This window comes from Colossoma macropomum, unplaced genomic scaffold (assembly GCF_904425465.1).
Source record: "Colossoma macropomum unplaced genomic scaffold, Colossoma_macropomum, whole genome shotgun sequence".
NCBI lineage: Eukaryota > Metazoa > Chordata > Actinopteri > Characiformes > Serrasalmidae > Colossoma > Colossoma macropomum.
This window is the reverse complement of record NW_023494790.1, coordinates 38,320,076-38,341,239: the sequence shown is the minus strand read 5'-3', so window position 1 is coordinate 38,341,239 and position 21,164 is coordinate 38,320,076. Positions and strand designations below refer to the sequence as shown.

The window sequence follows — 21,164 nt, the reverse complement described above, 5'->3', positions numbered from 1 at the left end:
CAGGAATGCAGTGATCCAGAGGACATTTCTGAATTAACTTAGACCACAGAGATTCAGTAAATGTGACGAAATTAGACTTGATCCCATACATTTACAGCTTTTATCCAGCTGGAATTACTAAAGTGATTTGTTGTCCACTCAGAATGTATCCTAGCTAGAACAAATAGGTTAGAGTACAAACTACCCCTGAGCTCAAACACTGCCAGAAAACAAAAGCCAGCACTGTTTCAATTTAATTCAGTTCAATTCAATTCAATTCAAGTTCATTGTGGTTATACATACACAGGGAGTACAGTATACTGAAACACATTCTGGCTACTCCTCTATACACTTAAAGAAGAAAATGGTTCTACATAGAACCATGAACACTCAAAGAACCCTTTGCATGATTAAAGGTTTCTTTGCATTGTGAAAGTATTCTTCAACTTTATGGAGAATGTGCTGAATATTATCTATGTATACATAGAACCATATACAACACATTTTCCATCAATCTGAAGAATGCTTTCATGATGCAATGAACCCTTTAATCATGTAAATGGTTCTTTGAGTGTTCATTAAGAGCAAGGTGGGAACTATTCAGTTGGAGGCGTGGCTGTGGCGTTAGAGGCGTGGCTGTGGCGTTAGAGGCGTGGCTGTGGCATTAGAGGCATGGCTGTGGTGTTGGAGGTGTGGCTGTGGTGTTGGAGGCGTGGCTGTGATGTAAGAGGCGAGGCTGTGGTGTTGGAGGCGTGGCTGCAGTGTTGGAGGCGTGGCTGCAGTGTTGGAGGTGTGGCTGTGGGCTTGTTTTTTTTTGCTGAGGCTGATGGGATGGAGGTCTTATCTCCATCAGCCTGAAAGCTCCATCACAGAGAGCTGAGACTGTTTGCTCGGCTTCGTCTCCACGTGCTCTCTGTTTTTATTTCTCACAGACGTCACAGTCCCTCAGCCCCTCAGTCCACCTGACCGGACGAGAGAGAGAGAGAGAGAGAGAGAGAGAGAGAGAGAGAGAGAGAGAGAGAGAGAGAGAGAAAGAGAGAGAGAAAGAGAGACAGGGAGACAGAGAGAGAGAGAGAGAGAGAGAGAGAGAAAGAGACAGAGAGAGAGAGAGACAGCGAGAGAGAGAGAAAGAGAGACAGAGAGAGAGAGAAAGACAGAGAGAGAGAGAGAGAGAGGAGACAGAGAGAGAGAGAGAGAGAGAGACAGAGAGAGAGAGAGAGAGAGACAGAGAGAGAGAGAGAAAGACAGAGAGAGAGAGAGAGAGAGAGACAGAAAGAGAGAGAGAGAGAGAAAGACAGAGAGAGAGAGAGACAGAGAGAGAGAGAGAGAGAGGGAGTCTCTAAAATACAGTATTTATATGCAATAAAATGCAATAAAATATACAATCTTTAAAAAGATGGTTCTTCAAGGATTCTTTAGTAAAGAAAACGGTTCTATATAGCACCAAAAAAGGTTCTTCTATTGTTAAGTGGTCAAGATTGTCAAGCTATATAGAACCATAAACATCACATTGTCCATCAATCTGAAGAACCATTTAATTATGCAAAGGGTTCTTTGAGTGTCCATCGTTCTATACAGAGCCACTTTCTTTGCTAAAGAACCCTTAAAGAACCATCTTTTTCAGTGAATACCTACTTTTTTCCATTTTTCTTATTATTTCATGCATTAGTGATCTGAATTTCATGGTTCTCCTGTGTGTTCCTGAGTTCCTGTAGAAAAACTCCTGATAAAACATGAATACAGTAAAACTGAATTATTCTGATAACGTGTTTATTCAGGCTGTTTCAGAGACGAACACACACCTGACCTGTCACAGCGGCCGGGCTCACTCTCTTCTGCTCCACTCAGAATATTTTCAGTTTGATCTTTAATATTCTGGGTTAAATATTGACTCCGTCCACTCGTGAGTCAGAGCAGAGAACCTCAGTGAGCTGTTTGTTTATGTGAGGCTGCTTATCAGATAAAACGAGGGGCGCCTTTTCTTTTGTTGACAGAACTGAAGCCAGTGAGGTTAAAGATCAGGTGAATCCCTCTGATCTGGGCTCTCGTACTGATAGACCATGTTCAAATTGATGTTTCTCGGATTTGAGTGTGTGGGCAGGACAGAGCAGGTGAGCGTCCAGGAGCGCCGGACTGCCAGGAGTGCCGCTCTGCTGCCCGTTTTTGATGCCCCCTCTGTTTGTAGACTGTAGTCTGTAGCGTCAGTGTTCAGATGTCCAGTGTGTGTCCAGTATGAAAATGCCAGTTACAAAATGTTCCCATTTCATGATGAATGGAGCAACAGAAACTCCAAACTCACTCCATTATCTCCCATTCAGAGTTAAGGTTTGTTCTCTGTTCGTTTGTTTTGTATTGTGTGTGTTTTGATGTTTCCCTGCTGGCTGAGGAGTTTTCCATCATATCCATCAAGATAGCGGCCGAGAGTGATTTTCCACCTGTGGCTCAGAGGCTTTTAGGGCTGGATGTTTGGGTGACGCCACATCACAGCTATGATGCAGCCTGGACTGGCTGCTTGAGTGATGCTGTATCACGGCTACAAGGCTGTCTGGGCCGGCTGCTTGGAGTACGCTGTACTGCAGCCATAGGGCTGCCTGGAGTGGTGGTGTTCAGCTGCAGGAAAATGCCACCCCTTGTGTGTGTGTGTGTGTGTGTGTGTGTGTGTGTGTGTGTGTTCTGTGTTGTTTTGTTCAGTGTTGATTATGTATTTTGCTACTTTCTGATTGTAAAGTGTCCTTGAGCATCGGAAAAGTGCTATATAAATAAAAGCGATGATGATGATGATGATGATGAAGAATTAAACCAAACAATTTGCTGTCACTGAAGCATCAGCGCTGCTATGGTGAGTGAGTTAGCAGCCAGACAACACTGGAGTAGCCAGACAACACAGGACCTCCTGAAGACCAGGGGGTTTTTCACACACTGATGTTCATGTGTGAGAAATACAAGTTAGAAATAAGCAAATCAATGTATGCAATATATTACGTATCTTTGAAATCCATATACTGCCATACATACATATGGATAAATACTAAATCACCCATCTAATCACACAGACGTCTGCTCCAGGGTGGGTGAGAGCTCTGACAGATCCCCTGGTTACTAACTCTGGATGTACCTTCATGCAGAATCACCAGAGAACTTCAGTGGAATCTGAGACTGAGTGTGCTGCTGCGCTTTTGAATGCTACACTCTAAAAAGCTCTCTGGATGAACTCGTTCAACTCAAACTCAAAGAACCTCCAGAGGACCTAGTTTACCCCTCCATGCACAATCCCACTTCCTGCTGTATCTACTCTAAAGGCACTCTTACTCTACAGTAATACAGGCAGCCTATAGACACACAGCGGAGAAAGGACAGATCACTGGGTTCATTCAGAACTTTGTAAATGAAGTTCACAGAATAAAACGTATTTATCACTGAATCCCTCAGAAGCGCTGACCCTCTCATCCTGCAGCCCCATCCATCCACACTCACACCCAGTGACCTTCAGCTGAGAGGAGGACGGTCGAGTCAGGAGACGATGGAGAACAGAGAGGAAGGAGTGCATCACCTGCTCTCATCATATCAGTTATTAATATACAGTACTCAGAAATATCATTAACCATTTCCAAAGCTCTCCTTAAAGAAGTCCAGTATTCACAGTTACCATCCATTATTAGTTTATCTAATCAATACTTCATTAAATGAAATGAGCTGATGGAACTGAACAAATCCATACTGGAATTCAGTGACAAGTCAGGAACCAAATCTGTTTTCTTCTAACCTACATATTCATAACTTCACCGAAAACAACACAATCTGCCTACTTTATTAAAAAATTGAAGACTGTAGAATAACAAAGACTTAGTCTTTAAACTGATACAATAAGATGAGCCATGCTTTTTTCAAAAAGCCTCAGTTGTCATACAGGCTGCTTTTCTCGACACTGATGGTAAAACACCTATGACTTTTGTTGGTATTTGGTGTTTTTACGTCCATGTTAGGATGTTATGTGTATCCATTTCACAGTTCTTCCATTCAGCAGAGTCCTGAGACAGAGTGTAAAGTAGAGGGAGATGAAGAGGCGGAATACCAGCACAAGTCCTTTTTTTGTTGACAGCCATTATGAAAGAATCCACAAACAACAAAACAATAAGAACTCTCACTAATAAAATACTACGACAGAAAGGAAACAAGATTAAAGAGGACTAGAAAACAAACGGGAGAGAAAGCACAGACACGGAACAAACCAGAAACACCTGGGACTAATGAGAGGACAGGGGCTACAGACAGAGACAGGTGAGACAGATGACAAGAAGGCAGGACTGGGGAGGAGACACAGATTAGAACAACAACAAAAGACATGAAACAAGAAAACAAAGATGAAAGCAGAGGAAGAAAAAGGACAGGGCAAGATAGGATGTTACCTCTCTCTCTCTCTCTCTGTCTCTCTCTCTCTGTCTCTCTCTCTCTGTCTCTCTCTCTCCCTACTTTGATTGCAACAATTTAAGTTAATCTGCATCTACTCTCTTAACTTCAAAAATAAAAATTCAAACATTTTATTATTTATGTATTTAATACTTATGTTGAGTGAATATAAACTGCACTCACTTCTGTTCTGGCGAATAATAAACAACCTTACTCTCTAATTTTCCCTTGAATGCAGTTTCTCCCGAAAACTGCCTTCTTTTTGTCTATAAACCATTTAAAAATGACAGAGAAATTGGCGTTTTGGTGAGCTGTAGTCACATGATTTACCAGGCAGAGTTAGTGTGAGTAGCCAGGCTGTGTGGTCAATGCTTTTTCACTCAGTGTAAATAGACACTGCCTTCTTAACAGGCCACAAACACTCTGGACATTTTAATATTAGCTGTCCAGAGTTTGGCAGAATCAGAACCCCAGTAATTTCTGTTGTAAATACAAATTAAAATAATAAACTAATCACCCAGAAACATCCAGAAAGTTAAATAAAGATCGAAAAACAAGATTGAAACCTATTCAGATTTTAATTGCATGCATCATCATTTATCTGAACTCTGACTGAATGTCTGAGTAAATGTGTCTTATATGCACTCTGTTCGTTTTTAAGCATGTCCTGTATGTCATTGTGTGCACTGCCAAACGGAATTTCTCATATATTCATTTTGACAATGATGTGTTTCTGATTCTGATTTTTGATCCACAAAAAAAGCTAATTGTTGGCTCAGTTGTGCTGATAAATTACATACACTCACTCATCCAGACACTAATATATACAGCAGTGTAGGGCCTAAAAACAGCTGCTCATCTCTGCTTTTGTTCTTTTGGTTTGGAGATTAATTAGGTAAGGAACACGTTTCTGTATTGGACTGAAGTGACTCATTCTTGAAAACTTTCCAGTTTAGGTCATAGTCAATGGTGTGAATCCAGTTTCACTGCATGTCTGTCTGCTTACAATAGAATCTGATCACGCTCATCAGACACACACTTGTGGTGATGAAAGTGTGTAATCAGGTTCAGTCATCACTTTCCATTTATCCCCTTTTATTCCTGTCATATGGCGCTCTGAACAGCGGCGGCGTGCCTCAGGGCTCTACCCTGGGGCCCTGCTATTTGTGATTCTTTCCTACTTTCTTTTTTCCGCTTCCCGTCTTTAATTAGCATAGTTTACTGCCCTGATGACGTTTCTTTGTAGTTACAGAAAACCTTAAAGCTTGTTAGGGGTGTGGCTAAACAGACCACAGTCTGGGATATCAGTGTTAATATCATATCAGTCATAATGTTCAGCCATCAGCAATGAGAAGTGTTACTCTGACCACTTTATCACAACACCCCCCGTAGCTCCCCCTTGCTGGTGTACAGTTAGTTACCATCTGCTGATGCACAGTTAGTGTTGTTTTTCTTTTGCCCCTCATCGGTGCTCAGAAACTGTGGATATGTTTGGGTGGTGGGCCACGCCAAACATGGCCAGTTCCAGAGGGGGATTTTTGGGCTGGGAGTCACATGAAGCAGATCATTCCACCCCAACCTGCAGCTGTACTTCCTCTGCTGCCTTTTAGTCAAGTCAAATTTATTTGTAAAGCGCTTTTTACAACTGATGTTGTCACAAAGCAGCTTCACAGAAATCCATTAAAGACAAAGTTTCAACATGAAATGTAAATCCTCCAGCTGAGCAAGCCAGGAAAAACTCCCTCAGAGCTGAGGAAGAAACCTTGGGAGGAACCAAGGCTCACATGGGGGGACCCATCCTCCTCTGGTCAAACTACCTACAGAATTATTATACTACTAATATTAATAGTAGTAGTAATAGTTAGGAGTCCATGAAAACTTCAGTGTAGAGTGGGAGTGGGCAGCTAGTCCAAGTCAAGTGGCGGTAGCTGGGCAAGTGGCAGTGACTGGGGCGTGGTAGCAGGAGAGCTCCACAGACAATCATCCATCAGTGTCCGTCCGGCAGGTGGGCAGTCGTTTACTCGGAAAAAGGTAGGGAGATGGAGTTAGTTCTGTTCTGTTTGAGTGTATGTAAAACAGAGATTGTGAACATTTCCAGAGTGTGGCTAATGACTCCGGCAAATCTGACTACAACAGCTTAACTAAAAGGAGAGAACCAAAAGGGCACACAGACACGGGAGCACCCTGAAACAATCTGGCATCCCTCCGCTCCACCGTCCACAACCTGAGTGATCGCATGCGAACTTTTAGCCCCGTCTTATCAGTATCATTTGTCTGACATTGTTCCGTCGCTGCAGTAAAGAACAAGAAGAATACAAACAGACAGTAAAAGCCTTTTAGAGTAATAAAAGCTCTTGGATGCAATAAGCAGGCCTAGATCACAAGACAGCATTGTAGTAGATTACACACACAAACACAGGGCGAGTGCTTTACAAAGCCCTTAGTTTACTACAAATGCTAATAACTAAGTAATAGCTGAGTTATTAGTAGTCTCACAGGGCCAGACAGTATTATGTTGTGAGAATACATGTCTGGGCACAACCTGGTGAAGTTTTGGTGGTACATTGCGGCGCTAACAAGAGTACACCCCCTCTAAACCCCGCCCCTAAATTCCTCCAGTCTGTGCTCTAATATAGTCCGGAGTAATCAATAACAGAAACTGAACAAGCTAGAGAAACGCTATCATTAGCCTCAGCAGTGTAAAGTGTTTCACACACGTGACTCACATCTACCTGCTTACCTGGGGCTTTTTGGGGGTCTTTTTTAGCCATACTAACTTATGCTACATCTATGTGCTGATGACAGACTTGTTTGTTGGATAATGTAGCTGAGCATAGAGCGCCCCCTACTGTGAGTTCCACCTCCACATTGGATTGGCTTAGAAATTTCGCTCTCAGTCTGTTCTCACCCTAATAAGCCTACATTCCCCACATTCAGCCCAAAAATACCTCATGGTTGTCTGCAGGCTACATTCAGCCTGTCTTGCTGTGCATCAGAGTTTTAGCAATCAGCATTAATTCAAGAGGACAAAATCAATAAAAAAACATGGCAGCCCTATGCTAATTATTTATTTATATTCAGTAATAAGCAACAGAATGAACCTTCATCAACATTATTGCATTTTCAGTTCACAGACACTCCAGACTAACAGTTTCTGAAAAGGTATCTGAGGTGACACTCATATAAGCAAAAATTGTGCAGGCACTAAGAAAATTGATAATTAAAATTCATACAGATATCAAAATTCTGTTAGCATTTACATGTAAAATAATGGCATATCTGAGTAGCTCTGAGAAAATAACAACATATGGCATGTGTGACTAATTAATTAAATAGGTAGGTGTTTCTAATAAAGTGGCCAGTGAGTGGAAGCTAGAGGGGTATAAAGCCCCCCAGCATTGGGCTGTGGAGCAGGGGAACTGTGTTCTCTGGAGTGATGGAACTCCATCCAATACCTTTGGGATGAGTTGGAGTGACCCAGAACTGACCATCCAACGTCAGTACCTGACCTCAGTAATGCTCCATCAAATCCTCACAGCAATGTTCAAACATCTAGTGTAAAGCCTTCCAGAAGAGTAGAGGCTGTTACTGCAGCACAGACTCACTATTAACACCCTAATTTCAGGAGAAGCTCTGGAGGAGAGGGGTCGACAGACCTGTGGCAAAAATGTTACAGTCACTGGTCACATAATCCACAGTCACATTATAAATTCTGTGATTTAATACTTCAGTATTGAACCTGAAGCAGCTGAATGTAATCAGATCGCTGAGCGTTCAGGCTTTCAGCAGAAGTCATCTCAGGGCAGCAGAGTCAGCCAGTATAGAGAATGAAAGCGTGTCTGCATCTTCTCAGGGTTAAGCAGATGTTCAGGAAGGAGACTGGCCACACTGCATGGACGCTCCGGAGACGACTTCCTTACAAATCACATCTTCAGCATTTCAGATTTTATGATCTCTGCATGAGGGAGAGGAAGAGGGACTGGAGCTGTTGAGAAGAACTCACTGACTGCTCAGATGAATGGAAATAAGTTTATTCTGAGAAATTTCCTCTGACTGTCCTTCAAAATAATCAGAATGCTGTCAGTATTACAGAAGACTGGACATTTGCTTGTGGGAAGCTGAATAGTGTATAAACATCTAAAGATAATATACAAAGAACAGGTCTGTGTGTAGTAGCCATATCTAGGCTTCATCAAAGCTTCTCAACCTAAAGCAACACTGTAGGATTTGGGGATTTGGAGACCCCTCTGGTGGAAATGTGTAACTGTAAGTGATAGAGCACTGAAAGAGAACTGAAAGAGAACTCAGTGTAAACTTGGTGAAGGAGCGTCTTCTGAGCGGCTTCTGAGGATGAGACTGAATTATCTACTACTGTCATCACATCTTCATCAGTGTGATGTTGATTCTGAGATCATTTGAGGCTGAAACATCGAGCCGGACCTTCTTTTAGAGTCTGTGTGTGACGTTAATACGTAAAGACGTACGACGTGGTGTGAAAAACTCGACGCCTCTGAGTTTAAATGATTATTTCAGGCTTTGCAGGCGACTCACAGCAGAACACACTCAGCATGTTTTAATGTGTTCTTTATTGTTGAGCAGCTGGCAAGCAATGAGGGCTGAAAGGGGAGGGGTGAAAAACACCCCCCTAAAACTGACATACTAAACAAACAGCATTTAAACACAATAACAACACTTTTATAAATGCTTGCTCACAAATGGAGACCAAAGACACATTTCTATCTAAATATATTCCATCAATGTTATTAAAAATCACATTTTATGGCTGCTGTGAAAAAGAGTTATTCAAATAATTATGGGGGACACTTCAGCAAAAGGGGGGATTAAAAGCCTTAACTGCTGCTAATTAACTGGCTGCTCATTACTACTTAATTAACCCCGGAGCTTCTTTTTGATCCTGCACATGTGATGTTAATCTGTAACGATGTGGTGTGAAAAACTCTACACCTCTGACTTTCAAATGACTGTCTCAGGCGACTCTCAGCAGCTCACAGTCACTACATCTTGGCCTGATTTCATTCTCCTGCCTCAGTCTGCAGGCCGAGGCCGGCGAGAGCAGCAGGAGCGCCGCAGACCGACAGTCAAAGCTGAAACTGAGCCTCCGCTGACTGAGGAGCGCCGCAGACATGAAGCTCTGCTGATTCCAAAGCAAAAGCACACACATCACACTGTGAGTCTACAGTCCTGCATCCCTGCTGTGTTTGACCTCTCTCACCAGGAGGCCTCCCTCTGCTTTAGAAACACTTTAATTGTCCAGTAGAACAAGGTACAGCTCTCAGCTGAGGGCTGGTCAGCTCTCAGTAGGGGAAAGTTGAGTCCAGCAGCAGAACATCATTATCTCCGGTGAGTCTCCGCCGTTATCTCTCAGGTGAGTTCCCTAAAAGCCATAAAAGGGCTGTTCCTTTACGTCTGCTTTGCAACCCACAAGTCAAATATTTTGATTACAGCTAGACTGAGTGTCCAAAAGTATCTGGACAGTCTTTCAACATCTGGAGTGACCTCCTCCATGAAGATTGCAGCAAAAAGGGAATTCCACTGACTTTTTTGTTATTAGTTTTAACAGACATATGTTCCTCTCTAATGCAGACAAACATGAATAACTACAGTCAAAATTACGGTCAATACAAGCACAGATACAGTCGCTGTGAGGAAAATAATTATAGGGTGAGTATTAAGGTCATTTTCCCGTCCACTTCCTTCTCATTGTGAGGCAAAATAGTCCCCAAAGATGCTTATTATTTCAGATTTTCCATCATCAACATTCCATATAAACTCAGAAGACTCGTGTAGGTTCACTGGTGGTTCTGGATAGTAAATAAAATGTCTATATGTCCAGTCAAGTGGTCTTTCTTGTCACTCCTTGTATACCCTGAAATAAAATTCTTCAGGCCCCATTTCTCATTTATCCCTAACCAAACCACTCTCAATGACTTTGTTTACGTCTGAGCCATACAGAGATTTCTGTACACTCCCATGTAATACTCTTTAAGTATTTGTGAAGAAATCATGTCATCAGGATTTTTCTATCTAGAACACTGTTTTCTTTAATCCTTTTTGCTCTGACTGGAACATGAGCACATGCACGTTGCCCATGGTGAACTGTGTGCTGCGTGGTTGAGAATGAGTTATTAATACTTCCACTCTGTGAAAGGTGTTACAGTAAACACTGGCCGAATCCCATATGAACCTGCATGACGTCATCCGCCAACACGGTTACATAAAAGCAACAGGCGGCGAGTGGAGCTTTTGAAAATACAGGCCTTATAAATACCTGGCGTCTGTTCACTCACGAACAATAATGCTGCTCTTTAGAGCATCTTGAGACGCTTTCCCACTGTGTGGTACCGGCCCAGCTCAGCTACGCAACCTGACTCTCCTTGGTATCAGCTACTTCATCTTCCCCTGCAGATATAGCGCCCCCTCAGTGTAGCTGGTCGTCATAGTGACGCCGCATGAAACTGCTGTGACGTGAAGGAGATAAATGTTGTTCAGGAGAGGCAGTGAGACAAACAAGTGCTGAAAAAACAGGAGAGTTTGGGAAAAACTACATCAGAGCTCAGACGACGAGACGATTCTGGCTGCTCAAAAAAGGCGACTCAAGAGGCTACGCTAATCTGGTAGCCAACGCCAGCATATGTGTTTAGGATGATAGTGATAGTGGTGATTCTGTCTGACCAATCAGCTCTCTGCAGTTTTTCCACGTTACCTTTCAGTATCAGATTAGCTCCCTTGGATCCTCGACGGAGGTGATATCAAAAATAGTGCCAGGTACTGGGACTATCAGTACTACAGGCTGTGTGTGGTTTTGGGAAACTTAAAAGAGCTCAGTAAGAAGCTTAACGTACTCATCTTGTACACTACTTACACTCTGAGTTTCCACTTTATTAGGTACATGTACAATCATTGGCCATTTAATCAGAAATATGGTGTGAAATACAGGGGGTCCTGAGGGGTTTGGGACCCCCTGAGTGTCGGAAAATAAACGTATTATGATGTTATGCGCATTACCAAACTAGAACAGAGCATTTACAGAAGAACAACAGATAAACCAAACATTTTACTGCCATTGAAGCCTCAGCGCCACTGTAGTGAGAGAGTTAACCAACACTGGAGCAGCCAGTGGGACCCCAAAATACCAGGGGGTGTTTCACAAAGTGGAAATATGTACGATGAAGGTTTTCCTGCTTCCAGGGTTGTGTGTTTGTACCAGCCTCGACTGTGCTGTGATGAGAACAGCTCTAATATGCCTTAGTAAATGATGAGTGACGAATGATGCAACTGATGAGCTTCACTCTGTAACTGCACACCCACAGAGCGCACCAGGTGTTTCTGATAAAATAGCCAGTGAGTGTAGCTAGAACCTGATAAACTGGACGCTCAGTGTGTATTTTATATAAAAGTATCTATATTTGTCCCTGTGTGGTTGGACTGGGCTGCGGTCGGTAGTTTCTGGGTAATGAAGCTGCACTAAAGGCAGTGGTTTATGTTTCTGTGCACTTACAGACGCCGGCCGATAAAGGGCACTTGGTAAAAGGGAACACAGAACCACACTGTTTATGGCCCTCCATCTTAACCATCAGCAAAGACAACTGACTCACACAGCTGTGTTTTCAGACCACTTTTTATTTACTGTTTAGTAACAAGCAGCACCTCCACTAAACTCCATTCTGTGATTAAGGTTGTATTAATTACAGAATTCATGTCACAGACAGACTGTGCATGTTCTCTCTGTCGGGTGGCGAGAAGTGTGTGTACCTTCAACACATCCCAACAAAACAACACACAGAACCGTGATGAACAACACTGGCTGTTGTTGTTTACAGTCTCTATGATCACTCTAAATCTTTGTATGATTCAGCTGTCCAGGGTTCTAGAAGTGCTGACCACCTCCATCACACACTCAGTAAAGAGTCAATAACACTGGGCCTCGTTCTCCAATATCCTCCTAAGGCTGTTCTTAAATGTGTTCTTGATAAAGGTCCTAAAAAATAGTTTCCGTCAGATTCATGTCGTGTTCTTAAAGCGCAGAACTGTTCTCCCCTTTTGTGCTCTTGAGTGTGTGTAGATTCTGTTCTGACCTAAGAACAAATCCCAAATAAGAAAACACTGGAGTCAGAGTCTTCATCAACTGTGTAAGGGGGTTTAAGAAGAAATATATTCTTAAGAATCGATGGTGAATGAGGACCAATTAGTATTAGGATGACCAACTGAGTGGACTCAGAGGAAGAAACATCCTAAGAACATGAGGAAGAACCACTGAGAGGAACCAAGACTTCTTCAGATTGATGGAGAATGTGTTGTATGTGGTTCTATATAGAATGTTTTTGAAAATGGCACCAATAGCACCAAAAAGGGTTCTCTTATTGTTGTACTGTCAAGCTTGTAACAGTATAAGAACCCTTTTGGTGCTGTATAGACCATATGCAACACATTCTCCATCAATCTGAAGAATCATTTAATCATGAAATGATTCTTTGACTGTTTGTGGTTTAACCACTGTCTTTACTAAGGAACCCTTGAAGGACTGTCTTTTTAAGAGTGTCCAGTCATTAAAGCCCTGGATTTGTGTACTTTGTCCAGCACAGTGTTGCACACAGTATGCAGTGAGGGATTCAGGTATTACCAAAGAACCCTTATAAAACCATTGTTTTTAAGAGCGCAGCAGGGGTTAAAGTGTAAATGATGTAACGCTGAGGAGCCTCCAGGTGATCATGGGACTGTCAGGTGAGGTCTGTGTGTAATGGATGATCTTATGACACTCCTAATTGTCAGATGGGTGGTAAACCCTGTTCCCTCTCACCCAGTGCCCTTTCTCTGGGCAGCTGAAAGGTGGGGCTGTTGTTTTGGGAAGGCTGGTAATGGTCAGCGGATCGTGGCGCTGATCTGGTGTGAGTGATGTCTGAGCGCAGCTCTTCGTGTAACTGTGGCGGAGAGCCTCGGCCCTCGATCCCTCGGCAACCCCCTCTCCACATCTCCAGAGGAAACGTGTTCATTTGGGTCTTTTTTTCTTCTTTATCACAGAGCAGCTCAATACGGTCAACAGCCGGACACGTGTGCCCACACGAGGAGGAAAGACTCTTATCTCCGCCTGTGGAGGCTGTTTTCACATAGCCTTTGTCTTATTCCTTCCTCTGTACGTGCAGCTCGTCCATCGCTCTCCCATCTGAAAATAACGTGGTTCAGTTCTCTTCACTGCTGTCGGTGCGTTTGAGTCACTCTTCCTGCCACATGCAGCCTGAGTCTCCACTGCTGACCAATACAGTAACAGCCCAGCGCACCAGCACAGCCACACCAACAGCATCAGTTATTCAGACTGACAGGGTCAGATTTACCAACAGAGGCGCTGGTTACACTCAGTCAGCCACTGGAGGGTCCAGTTTAGTGGATTATCTGCTTCCATGCAACTGAACACAGGTGTAATTAACGTGTGACCAGATCAATATAATCACATGTTCAGCTCGTGTGCTTTTTGTATGAAAGCCTGTTTCCACCTGATCCGTCTGTTTCAGGTTCAAACAGAGACCAATCAGGTCAAAATAATGACTGATTTTCTCAAGATTCCAACTCTAAATTGACTAAACTGGAAAAATAAAGTTTGTGATTATTTGACCAGAACAAGCAACAAAGGAACTGTTTTGAGAAAAGTAAACATTGTTTCAACATAAAACATCAGAAATTTGAGAAAATAGTAGTTATTTTGAGAGAATTATACATTATTTCAATATATTATGTCAGAAATTTGAGAAAATAATAATTACTTTGGGAAAACAAGACATTTTGACACATCAGAAATGTGAGAAAATAATTATTTTGAGAGAAGTAGACATTATTTCAGTACATCAGAAACTTGACAAAACAGTTTATATTTTGACAAAATAAGACATTTCAAAATAACACTAACATTATTTCAATATATGTCTGAAATTTAAGAAAATATTTATTATTTTGAGAAAATGAGACATTATTTTGACATAATATGTTTATTTTGTATTTGCACAAAATACTAAATATGTTTCTGTATGGAAACTTGAAAAAGTCTCTCTTTTGTCTCTGAACACAAACAGTAGAAGTGAACAGTCAGTATTCACTGTCAGTGTCGCTGCTTCATTATAATAATCTCTCACTATTCTACACTTTGAGAAGAAAACTGCTATGAATGCATATGCAAATGAGGCAAAAGTGACCACCTCTTTGATCTTATTAAAAGCATTAAAGGGCCACTGAGTCTGTTTAGTAAATGAGCCACTCTTTAACAGCTGAACAGGGTCAGTCAGCAGATCTGTGGTGCTCATTGACAGTGAGGGGCTCATATGTAACGGAACGCTGCCTCGTCTGGGTGCGTAATCACCTCTGATCAGTGACGGACGCTCAGCCTGAACACAGCCTGCTGAACCTGCCCTACTGCTGCCGGCAGCTCATCAGCCCCTGCTTATTCAGCCATTAGCGGTGCGGTCAGTCGGCGACACTTCCAGAGCCCATTGCATCATGATGTTAGCGGTGGTGATGGGGGGGCAACAGGCTGATCAGCCGGGCATAATTGGATCCGTGGGGGGAAACAGTCCGGTCTGATGAGCGTTCTGAACCTGAACCTTCCTCAGCTCCCTAAACATGACGCACACTCTAAAAAGCTCAACACATGGTTTGTCGCGTTCTGTTTTAGGCTCGTTCTAGAGCAGCTGCTGAGGAGAGAACCGCGTCTGAACTGCTGATTTATTGATAAAGTTCTTATCAGAGCTGTGAGGGAGAAAAGTCATCATAGAGATACAGAACTCTGCATCACTGTACCGGGTAACACTTTACTGTAGGGTACTGTTCATAAGGCTACATGACACCTACATAAGCTTGTCATGACAACTGACATAAGCCTACATAAATGTTTATAAATGCTTATTCCAATAAGTGTCATCTGTCATAAAGACTACTTTATCTAACTTTGATCAAAACTGGCAAATGCTACCTTCATAGCGAGTTATGCCTGTTGGAATAAGCATTTATGTAGATTACAGGGCTCCTAAGTGTTTAAGAGGGTAGAATGATGTGATTGTGATTATTTTCCTAAAATATCATATTTAAATGCTGTATGAAACAGCTGTGTTTTGTGTTGTTTATTTTGTGGGTGTATAAAACAGAAGCACAGTGTAAAATGGCTTTAAATGGAACATGGAACAGCTGCAGTGTTTGTTTATATTAATGTGCCTGTAAAATATGTGCACAAATTATTAATATTATTGCTACTATCTCCTTTTTTATTCTTAATAATTATATTATAGATGATATTGATAATAGTTAGTTAGTTAGTTAGTTAACTAAGAAATCAGGGACTTTTCAGGCTGTTAAACTCTTACACTCAAATTTCCTCACTGCTACCAGACGTGAGCTTGATCATAAAGATACGACTAACACTGAACTGACCATCAGATTTGACCGTACTCAGCTTTGATGAATGGGATCCTCTGTGGTTGGTCAGCTCTGTCAGAGGTTGCTCTGTGGATTGTTGCATGGTGGTGTATTTTTCGAGTGATGGTTTCCTGAATGTGATCAGACGGATGAGGAAAAGCAGGCAGTGTTTCGGTCGTATTGCTCAGGCTGGAGAAGATCAATAATGCTGGTGTATGAAAAAGTGGTGAGTCACTCTAGAAACTTTGGGTACGGATGGGGAAACTTTCTCTCTCCTTGCCTGAGGGGCACCACGACATACCTTATGACCACTGGAAAGCTGACCGCCCACAGCCATCACCATGACTACCACTATTTATATACATCAGGCAAAATCACGAAGCACCACCTGCACCTTCTTTCACTGAGATCCATTACAGAAGTCAGCTGCTGATTCATAACGCAGGAACGGCCGTCCTCGTCCCCCCGGTCCACGCGTCTCCGCTCCAGCAGCTGGGTCACAACAACCGTCTGAAGGCTGGAGCTGGAACAGTGGAACATGAAGAGCCATCAGCCTGCTGAGAACACAAGACAGAACTTCATCTGCAGCAAAACATCATTTGGACTCAACTATAAACACAAAAGCTGGACTCTTTAAAAAAGATGACTCTTCAAGGGTTCTTTAGTGAAAGAAGTTCTATACAGAACCATTTTATGTTTAAAGGGCTTTTTATGGTTCTTCAAAATAATTTAGAATATGTTGTATATGGTTCCATACAGCACCAAAAGCTTGACAGCGTACTGATAGCAGAACCCTGGGGGGCTTAAACTGCTGTAGGCTGAATGGGTGGGGCTAAACTGCTGTAGGCTGAATGGTGGAGCTAAACTGCTGTAGACTGAATGGGTGGAGCTAAACTGCTGTAGACTGAATGGGTGGAGCTAAACTGCTGTAGGCTGAATGGGTGGGGCTAAACTGCTGTAGACTGAATGGGTGGAGCTAAACTGCTGTAGACTGAATGGGTGGAGCTAAACTGCTGTAGCTGAATGGTGGAGCTAAACTGCTGTAGACTGAATGGTGGAGCTAAACTGCTGTAGACTGAATGGGTGGGGCTAAACTACTTTTGGCCGAATGGGTGGGGCTAAACTGCTTTTGGCTGAATGGGTGGAGCTAAACTGCTGTAGACTGAATGGTGGAGCTAAACTGCTGTAGACTGAATGGTGGAGCTAAACTGCTGTAGACTGAATGGGTGGGGTTAAACTGCTGTAGGCTGAATGGGTGGGGCTAAACTGCTTTTGGCTGAATGGGTGGAGCTAAACTGCTGTAGACTGAATGGGTGGGGCTAAACTGCTGTAGGCTGAATGGGTGGAGCTAAACTGCTGTAGGCTGAATGGTGGGGCTAAACTGCTGTAGGCTGAATGGGTGGGGCTAAACTGCTGTAGGCTGAATGGTGGAGCTAAACTGCTGTAGCTGAATGGTGGAGCTAAACTGCTGTAGACTGAATGGTGGAGCTAAACTGCTGTAGCTGAATGGTGGAGCTAAACTGCTGTAGCTGAATGGTGGAGCTAAACTGCTGTAGCTGAATGGGTGGGGCTAAACTGCTGTAGACTGAATGGTGGAGCTAAACTGCTGTAGACTGAATGGTGGAGCTAAATTGCTGTAGACTGAATGGTGGAGCTAAGTTGCTGTAGACTGAATGGGTGGAGCTAAATTGCTGTAGACTGAATGGTGGAGCTAAATTGCTGTAGACTCAATGGGTGGAGCTAAATTGCTGTAGACTGAATGGGTGGAGCTAAATTGCTGTAGACTGAATGGTGGAGCTAAACTGCTGTAGACTGAATGGTGGAGCTAAATTGTTGTAGCTGAATGGTGGAGCTAAACTGCTGTAGCTGAATGGGTGGAGCTAAACTGCTGTAGCTGAATGGTGGAGCTAAACTGCTGTAGCTGAATGGTGGAGCTAAACTGCTGTAGACTGAATGGTGGAGCTAAACTGCTGTAGCTGAATGGTGGAGCTAAACTGCTGTAGACTGAATGGTGGAGCTAAACTGCTGTAGACTGAATGGGTGGAGCTAAATTGCTGTAGACTGAATGGTGGGGCTAAACTGCTGTAGACTGAATGGGTGGAGCTAAATTGCTGTAGACTGAATGGTGGGGCTAAACTGCTGTAGCTGAATGGTGGAGCTAAACTGCTGTAGACTGAATGGTGGCGCTAAACTGCTGTAGACTGAATGGTGGAGCTAAACTGCTGTAGACTGAATGGGTGGAGCTAAATTGCTGTAGACTGAATGGTGGAGCTAAATTGCTGTAGACTCAATGGGTGGAGCTAAATTGCTGTAGCTGAATGGGTGGAGCTAAATTGCTGTAGACTGAATGGTGGAGCTAAACTCCTGTAGCTGAATGGTGGGGCCAAACTGCTGTAGACTGAATGGGTGGAGCTAAACTGCTGTAGACTGAATGGGTGGAGCTAAATTGCTGTAGACTGAATGGTGGAGCTAAATTGCTGTAGACTGAATGGGTGGAGCTAAATTGCTGTAGACTGAATGGTGGAGCTAAATTGCTGTAGACTGAATGGGTGGAGCTAAATTGCTGTAGACTGAATGGTGGAGCTAAATTGCTGTAGACTCAATGGGTGGAGCTAAATTGCTGTAGCTGAATGGTGGAGCTAAACTGCTGTAGACTGAATGGTGGAGCTAAACTGCTGTAGACTGAATGGGTGGAGCTAAATTGCTGTAGACTGAATGGTGGGGCTAAACTGCTGTAGACTGAATGGGTGGAGCTAAATTGCTGTAGACTGAATGGTGGGGCTAAACTGCTGTAGCTGAATGGTGGAGCTAAATTGCTGTAGACTGAATGGTGGAGCTAAACTGCTGTAGACTGAATGGTGGAGCTAAACTGCTGTAGACTGAATGGGTGGAGCTAAATTGCTGTAGACTGAATGGTGGAGCTAAATTGCTGTAGACTCAATGGGTGGAGCTAAATTGCTGCAGCTGAATGGGTGGAGCTAAATTGCTGTAGACTGAATGGTGGAGCTAAACTGCTGTAGCTGAATGGTGGGGCTAAACTGCTGTAGACTGAATGGGTGGAGCTAAACTGCTGTAGACTGAATGGGTGGAGCTAAATTGCTGTAGACTGAATGGTGGAGCTAAATTGCTGTAGACTGAATGGGTGGAGCTAAATTGCTGTAGACTGAATGGTGGAGCTAAATTGCTGTAGACTGAATGGGTGGAGCTAAATTGCTGTAGACTGAATGGTGGAGCTAAATTGCTGTAGACTCAATGGGTGGAGCTAAATTGCTGTAGCTGAATGGTGGAGCTAAACTGCTGTAGACTGAATGGTGGAGCTTATATAGACTGTATGAACATTCAGAAACTTTAGTAATGTTTATGTTCTACATCTTCAACTCTTTTATTTCAAGAAAGTGAGGAAAGTTCAGTTTTCCACAGTATGGGTCCTTTAAAACCATTACCCCCCCCCCAAATCAACAACTCCAAAAATGTAACCATTTCAGTCTATTACACTTTATATTTTTCCAGTGCTGTTGAAGGTGCGAATAAAGAAACATTTACTGTGTATTAGCACTGTTAGAGACTGTTAGAGTTTGGGGGCATCGTGATCTCCATCCAGGATTGCTGTGTGATGGGGTCTCTGAAGGGGGCTCTGATCAGCCACATGTGACCACGGTTCTTCCAGGAGAGCTGGAGCTGCTGTGGAGTGGAACAGGCCGCGCTGATTGCCTCCGAACGACCTCTCTCGCTCTGAATGACTCTGAAAGATGAATAATCTTGATGCGTCCTCGAGGTTCTCATCATCACCTGCTTTTCTGTGCTTTGTTCTCGCGCCGTGCGCCTTTTTTCATTCACTCCACTTACACAGCCTGCACAGTGGGGCGTTCTAGGAGACCAGGTGGGGTTTTCTAAAATAAGCACCAGGCCTATCTTGGGACCGTTATTTCCATCTCTCTGCATTTGGGGGCTTTTTTCTGCTCCTGTTCTTCCCCAATGGGACCAACAGGATCAGAGAGAGAGAGAGAGAGAGAGAGAGAGAGAGAGAGAGAGAGAGAGAGAGAGAGAATGGACATGCATTTCATGCATCATCATTTAATCCTTTAATCATCATTATCTTTTACTGAAGAAAGATAAGATCAAAAAAGAACATTGCCACTCTTGATATCTCACCAGTGACTGATCTATTTAGGCCTAATTGGCAATAGAACTGATATCACTGATAGGCCTTCAGACATGGTCAGTTTCACAGCCTGGCTAAACAACTTCCCTGTTAAAATAATGCATAAAATAACAATCCAGCAGTAAAAACTATTTAAAATTAATACAATATTCACAGGTTATATATTTACAAAGAGTATCTTCTGACCTATTCCAACCCAAAGCATTAATAGAGACAGTAATAAGCTATTATTATACAAAATCATCATTTAAAGGGTTCCTTCTCCTGGGAGGGCTTTGTCCCAAACCTTGACCCTTACACATTTTCTTAATCATTCACAGACTTTTAGGGTGATGTGAAGAACTAGATCTTATTGCTTACTTCAAGTAATCTTAAGCAAATGTTGCAAATGCATTTCACCACAAATGGCAGACTTTTTGCTTAATATAAGCATTTACATCTATTTTTCAATATATTTCTCTGGTTTTTGAGAACAGCTTTTGCGCAATTCACACATTAGATTAGCAACCAACATAATTACGGTTAATTATGCTTTGATTTGGGACCAATTTCATAAAAAAAACACCTTCTGGAAGTTCTAGATATGTCACTCACTCTGAATACGGGTCATAGCCTAAGCAGGTTCCAGGTAGTTGTTAGGAATGGAAAACAGCGGCAGCAGCTCAGGACTCTTTACTGAAAGAGTGAATAACTTATGTGTTAATGTCTATTAACAGCTTCAGATAAAACATCTGGAATGACTTACAAGTGTCATTCCTTCCTCTGGATTTGTCAATCTAGAGAACTCCAACTCCCAGAACTCTCTTGGAGATCACATGACTATTGATCCATCAACCACAGCCCACTGAGCGTTTTTTGTATTGCCTTTTTGTGTATCGGACTGTGTTTTCTGGATTATCGACTCTTCTTTTTGTCTCTGCCCCTTTTGATCTTGTTTGCCTGCTTTGTTATGTTTGTCTTTTTGTACTTTTGGATTGTTTTGGATCTGATCCATGCCTGTTTTCTGACAACGAGTCTGGATAACACTTTAACCAGATAAAGCCAACTACATCCGATCAGCAACTGATCAGTTCTGTCTTGTTACAACAAGCTTTAAATGTCTGTGTTTAATCTAGAATGGCCAAAATATGTTCATGTGCACCAGCGTAGCTCTGAGCTAACATATGATAAGACATCCCACAGGAGCAGATAATTAGCATTA

The 21,164-nt window shown here is 42.7% G+C and overlaps 1 long non-coding RNA gene across 1 annotated transcript; it reads right to left on the bottom strand.

The window, feature by feature from the left end:
- Window positions 1-578: 578 nt before the first annotated feature.
- On the bottom strand, window positions 579-1,893 carry LOC118808913. The gene is made up of 3 exons (XR_005007322.1): window positions 1,787-1,893; window positions 1,615-1,702; window positions 579-941 (listed from the first exon to the last, which is right to left on the bottom strand). It is a non-coding gene; the product is annotated as an uncharacterized LOC118808913 (long non-coding RNA).
- Window positions 1,894-21,164: the final 19,271 nt, after the last annotated feature.